The sequence below is a fragment of the Sus scrofa genome, chromosome 18 (genome assembly GCF_054392235.1).
Source record: "Sus scrofa isolate SSC_HxYL_T2T_F1_AM1 chromosome 18, Sscrofa_HxYL_maternal_Yorkshire_Landrace_v2.0, whole genome shotgun sequence".
NCBI lineage: Eukaryota > Metazoa > Chordata > Mammalia > Artiodactyla > Suidae > Sus > Sus scrofa.
Genome location: NC_139400.1, coordinates 18496534 through 18502806, shown reverse-complemented (window position 1 = coordinate 18502806; position 6273 = coordinate 18496534). Strand labels below are relative to the sequence as shown.

The following is a 6273-nucleotide window of genomic DNA, read 5'->3' as shown; positions in this document are numbered from 1 at the left end:
TGCATCCTATAAAAAATAAAATAAGAATGCCTCTCAGAAGCTCAACCTCCTAATACTGTAAACCAGCTACAGTGGAAAAAATTAAAATCATCCAAATGCAAAAAAAAAAAGCTCAACCTCCTGCCACCCTGTGGGTCTCAGAGCGCAGCCCTGGGCCACAGCCTTAGCATCACCTGGGAACTTGATAGAAATGCAAATTCTTGGCCCAGCGCTGACTTACGAATCTGAAACGCCAGGGGTGGGGCTGGCGACAAGTGTTCTAACAAGTCCTTGCGTGACTCAGGAGGGCCACTACGTGCGTGCGAGCAAGGCTTTAGTAACGCGGCCTGTGAACCGTGCCTCTACTAGGACACACTCTGGGCCAGGAAAGACAAAGACAAGCACAGGAAGGACAAAAAATCGAGGGTGGGGTGTCCCTCCAAGGACTCGCCCTGGCCCAGGGAGCAGAGGAAGTAGCGGGGCGGGGGACCTGAGGCCACCTGAGATGAGGTGTGACAAAAGCGGATGAGCATCTTTGCTGCTGTCCCACCTCCCGTTGTTCTGAGGGTCTCCAGGCTGTGCTGTTGTTTCCTTATTGCAGCTGAAGGGAGGCGCCCTGCCCTGGGCACCACTTCCTCGACTGAGAATGCAAACTTCTGCCCACGCCCCTCCCCTCGGTGGGAACAAGAAGTGAAACGAGGCTGCAGATGGGAGGAAGGGGGCCAGCGGGGGTCCTCTGGAGACACCCAGACTTTCTGGTTCACTCTGACGGCACAGTCCCAGCTGTTCCAGGAAAACAGAAGTGGTGCCCTCAGGAAGCTGGGTGAGTTTCTTTTTTCTTTTTTCTTTTTTTTTTTTTTTCTCCTTTTGTCCTTCTAGGGCCACACCCCAGGCATGTGGAGATTCCCAGGCTAGGGTCTAATTGGAGCTGTAGTTGCCAGCCTACACCAAAGCCACAGCAACACCAGATCCCAGCCGCGTCTGCGACCTACACCACAGCTCATGGCAATACTGGATCCTTAACCCACCGAGCAAGGCCAGGGATTGAACCCGAAACCTCATGGTTCCTGGTTGGAATCATTTCCACTGTGCCATGACAAGAACTCCAGGAAGCTGGGTGCATTTCTATAACCGCTCACAGAGCAAGAATTACCGAAACCTGTACCTGTTCCCGGAGGAGAAGACAGCTTGGTCTGAGTGGTTCATGGAGCCCAGAGAACAGAAAGCAGAGTCACTCGCCTGAAAGAGCAGCAGATGGACTGGCCTGGATTAGCAGGAAGAACACACGTCAAGACCCCAGAGGAGGCTGGAAGGAAGGAAAGGCTGAAGGCTAGGAGGCCAGGAGGCCAGGAGGCCAGGAGCAGGTCAGGGCCATGAAAATGAAGGACCAGAAGCCAGGAGGCTGGGGGGCCAGGGAAGAAGCAAAAGCCCCACCAGAGCAGAGAGTCCTGCCAACCAAACTGGCCAAGGGGTCGAGCCAGCCTGGGAGCCTCCTCAATAGGGCTGCCAGGAAATATACAGGATGTTTGGTTCCATTTGACTTTCAGAGAAACAAAGAATAATTTTTAGTATACATATGTCCCAAATACTGCAAGACCTTTTTTTTTTTGGCCATGTCCCGGGGCAAGTAGAAGTTCCCTGTGCTGCAGTTTCGCCCTGTACCACAGCTGCAGCAACGTCGGATCCTTAACCCACTGGGTCACAAGGGAATTTCCTCGTAAAACTTTTTGCTCTAAAATATCCTCCGTTATTGGGAGTTCCCATCGTGGCTCAGTGGTAATGAATCCAAGTAGGATCCATGAGGACACGTGTTCGTCCCCTGGCCTTGCTCAGTGGGTTAAGGACCTGGCATTGCCCTGAGCGGTGGTATAAGTCCCACATGCAGCTCGAATCCCATGCTGCTGTGGCTGTGGTGTAAGCTGGCAGCTGCAGCTTCGATTCAACCCTTAGCCTGGGAACTTCCATATGTGGTGCTTCCCTAAAAAGCAAAAAAAAAAAAAAAGTTCCTCCATAATTTAGGTCATATTTTATAGTTCCTCACTTGCTCCTCCGTAGGACCTTAGGAGGTAGTTCTAGAATCATCATCATTCCCATTTTATGGAGGAGAAAACTGAATCACAGAGTCGCCCTTGGCCACACAACTAGCAAGCTTGTCTCCAGTCTATACTCCTAACTTCTAGGTTCCCTTACAGAGCTTGGAGTCCATCAGATTTTGGTGCAAAGACTCTCTCTGCTACTTAGTAGGTAAGGACCTAGGAACGCGGATCTCTGGCAAGTCCCGGAACCTCCCTGAGCCTCAGGCTCCTCCAACAGTCCCTGCCTCACAGTGTTTGGTGAGAATTAAGTGGGGTAAGTGCCCAAAAGGGAAGTGCTCAATAAATGGCACTTTGAGGAGGAGGAGGAGGATAAAGACGATGGTGGTGAGACTTAAAACCCACAAAGAGGGAGTTCCCATCACGGCGCAGTGGTTAACGAATCTGATCGGGAACCATGAGGTTGCAGGTTCAATCCCTGGCCTTGCTCAGTGGGTTAAGGATCCGTGAGCTGTAGGTTGCAGACACGGCTCGGATGCCACGTTGCTGTGGCTCTGGTGTAGACTGGCGACCTCAGCTCCGATTCGACCCCTAGCTTGGGAACCTCCATATGCCTCAGGATCGGCCCAAGAAATGGCAAAAAGACCAAAAAAAAAAAAAAAAAAAAAAAACCCCACAAAGAGGAGTCACTTAGGATACTACAGAAAATGAGGGACAGCAGCTCGGCGGTGGTAACACAACCTGCCATTTCTCCCACCGCATCCTCTCTGAAACCCGGTCTGCTCGGTACTCTCACTTGTGTCCCTGCTTCCAACCTATAGGCACTGAGCTGCCCCATCCACGTGTGTCAGAGGTTCCCTGCCCAGAGTTCCCAGGAGCCTCGGAGTCCAAAGTCCCTCGTTGCTGGTGACGACGGTTCCCTGCCTGTGCTTCCAGCACGCGATCCCGACACCAAACGGCGCAGGCCTTTCCCATTTGTTAGCGGCTCAAGTCTCTGTCCAGATGTGCCTCCATCCCAGCTCTTGCTGCCATCGGGGTGGGGGTGGGAGTCCAACAGATGGAGCATTTTGCGCCCAGCACCGACCGCCTCTGGCCAACAGTTTCCCCTCTCGGTTATGTAACGCTGCCGGCTTCCCACGGCCAGTGCGCATGCTCGGAACTTCTGGCCACCTCAACTGAGTCAGATGCAGATAGAAAATATCTGGTGATTAGGTTCAGTTTTAGTCATTTCCTGCCTTCTCAGGGCAAGTCAGGTCTAGAATTTTGCTCCTGGCCCCTCAGCTTCCCACGGAGGCCGCCTCCCTCCTCCAGGTCTGCTTAGCCATGGGGCTCCCCTGACAGTTTGCCCGGCCTTCTGACACCGCGGCCAGGCGTCGGAGCCACACCCCAGCCAAGGCTGCCTTCTGCCTAGGACCCTCACTGTTTCCGTGTTTATTCCTCATCCTTTTTTTTTTTTTTTTTTTCTAACCACCCGTGTTTCATGTAAGTATTAATCCTGGTAAATAAACTGGGGGGGGGGGGGGGAAAGACCAGCCAGTTCTCTCTTTGGAACGCTCTGTCTCCCAGGACTGAAAAAGCCACAATCAGCCCTGTCCTTCAATAGCCCTGTCTGGCTCTCGGGCTGATCTGTGAGACTCTTTTGTTCCAGGTTGTTTTAGGCAGCGGCAGATGACAGCCCAGAAAAAGAGAGACAAAATTCCCTCTCTCATGGGGTCCATCCTGTTTTTGACCCAGATTCCAATCATGTGGCCCCTCTCCATCTCTGCTTAATTCATTTTCTTATCTTGACTTTTAGGACCAGGAGCCGCTGACTCCAGACTGCCCACCAGGCTCTGGTTCTGCATGTGCTTAACAGCCAACTGGGACGGACAGCTCCAGTCCCCATGTCCCTCACCCGTGTGGCCTTTATCAGACCTTCGCAGCCCTAGCACCAAGTCCTACCCCAAACCCTCAGCTGCCCACCCTGCAACACTGACCAAACCCTGAGTCCAGCCATCTGGCCCTCAGAAACTGTCCCCGGCTCCAGGCCAAGCTGCCTTACAGATGGGCCCTGGGTTCCCTAGGAAACTGCAGGCTGAACTGGCTGTCAGTGGAGGGTTTCGGCTGTGTGGTTGGCCACCTGGGCAGAAGCCTTGCAAACTGCCTTCTTACCTGGTACTTCCCCTTCCTGAGCTCCAAACTCAACCCTTTCTGAGTCACCTGGGCCTTGGACACCTGTCCCTTTGGAGTCATTTACATCTTAGAAACCCAGGCCTTCTAAATCGCAGTCACCTTGGATATCAGATGAGTGCCCTGCCTCATTTCAGTCTTCTGGACTCTTAAATATTTCAGCTGGTTCTTGGTGTTCCTCCTGCATATCCTAGGCCCGTGAGGGCTGGACTCCAAGAACTGGCCACGCCATTCCTAAAACCAAGTCTCTGAGTCGCCAGAGCCTTGGTTACTTGCCCAGATTAACAAAACCCCGAAGCAGGGTCAGCGTCCGGCCTTCACTCACCCCTCCGCTCATGCATCCACTTCTCCCGTCAACGAGGGTTCACGGAGCAGGTGCTTTGGAGCCACAGCACGTGCCAGTCGCCCAGCAAGGAATGGCAAAACATGCTTCCCAGACTGCAGATGCTCACAGCCCAGGGGAAGGTGTCCAAGGCGATCTAACCCATTTCAGCCCCATTGAACCATGTCACAGTGAGTTGGGCAAGTTTCACGTACCAGGTGAGCACTCGGGAAAGGCATCTAACGCGTGCAGGGACTGTCTTCCTCAGACAGTGAGTGATATGGAGTCTAGGCTGAATCCTGAATGGCAGGGGTTCCAGTGGGGACGGCACTCTGGATGTCCCGTGTAAAAACCCAAAGAGAGCACGACTCAGAAGGAGGAATGGAAAACATCGCATGACGGGTGTCACGGGAGAGGGCTGCAGGGCCTGACCGTATCGAAGTTGGTTGCTACCCTGAGGGCGATGGGAAGCCACAGAGGGAGTCTGAGTGGCACCCACCCCACCTGCTCTGCTCTTCACGACCAAGAGCTTCACTTGGAGACTCTCACTTTGCCATCTGATGGAGGATGAGTTAGAGGGAAGGCGAGGTCTCGGGCAGGAAGAGGCGACTGTGGCAGGATTCCAAGAATGTGGTAAGGGCCTGCACCAAGGGACTGGTAAAAAGCACTGGGGATGTAACAGCAGTGGGACTTGGTGGTTGACTGGGCATGAAGAGGGTGCAGCAGGGAGGGGTCTCGAGTGATGCCCAGGTCACCAGGATGATGGATGCTGGATGGTGGGAACGTGGTGCTGTGAAGTGTCCTTAGAGGATAAAGGAGGAACGGGAGACAAGGTCCTCAACAGCAAGAGCAGTGCTGACTCCAAGGCGACCTCGGAACTTCGTGTGCGGAGCTGCGTCGCCAGGAGCCGCCCTGGCCAAAGGCAGAGGTCTGAGAATGAGCAGCACGCGGAGGAAGTGGAGCCACGCGCACTGTCGAGTGAGAAGAGCAGAGGGCCGACGATGGAGCATGAAGAGGTGGACGTGTACATAGTCTCCAAGTGTCTTCCGTACCTGACACTTTTCCTACTTGTGACAAACAAGTAACTTTACAACGGAGAGACCTGCCAGATACCAGCCTAACCCAATGATCAAAATTAACATCTCCAGGAATGGGCCAAAGACCTCCTGATATGACGCCCTGCGAAGGACACCACCTCCCTTCTGTAATATTCCTCCCCCAAGTGCATAATCCGAGTCTAATCAAGGGAACAGCAGACAAATGTGTGCTGAAGAACATTGTACAAAACAACAGGCCTGTGCTCTTCAAAACTGTCAAAGTTAAAAAAAACAACAAAAAACAACAAAAAAAACCGAAAGGCTAAGAAACCGTTCTGGATTAAGGGAGACGAAAGAACGAACACAATAACTAAAGAATTCACTGCATGATCCTAGATTAGATCCTGTAGCAAGATTTATAAAGGGGGGGGGCTTGTTTTCTTTTGCTTCAGTTGCTTTGTGGCAATTAGCGAAATTTGAAATAAAATTTATAGTCATTATAGACATTAGTCCTGCTTTTGCAATTTTGATCTGACTTTTAGCACCATGCTGTGTAAGAGAAGGCCCTTCTTTGGAGTTCCCGTCGTGGCGCAGTGGTTAACGAATCCGACTAGGAACCATGAGGTTGCGGGTTCAATCCCTGGCCTCGCTCAGTGGGTTAAGAATCCGGAGTTGCTGTGAGCTGTGGTATAGGTCACAGATGCTCCTCAGATCCTGAGTTGCTGTGGCTCTG

General features: G+C 52.5%; 1 long non-coding RNA gene across 1 annotated transcript; it reads left to right on the top strand.

Moving 5' to 3' along the window:
* The first annotated feature begins 438 nt into the window (after window positions 1–438).
* LOC146394905 (uncharacterized) lies at window positions 439–6042 on the top strand. Its single transcript, XR_014834008.1, has 3 exons — window positions 439–489; window positions 581–802; window positions 3808–6042. It is a non-coding gene; the product is annotated as an uncharacterized LOC146394905 (long non-coding RNA).
* Window positions 6043–6273: the final 231 nt, after the last annotated feature.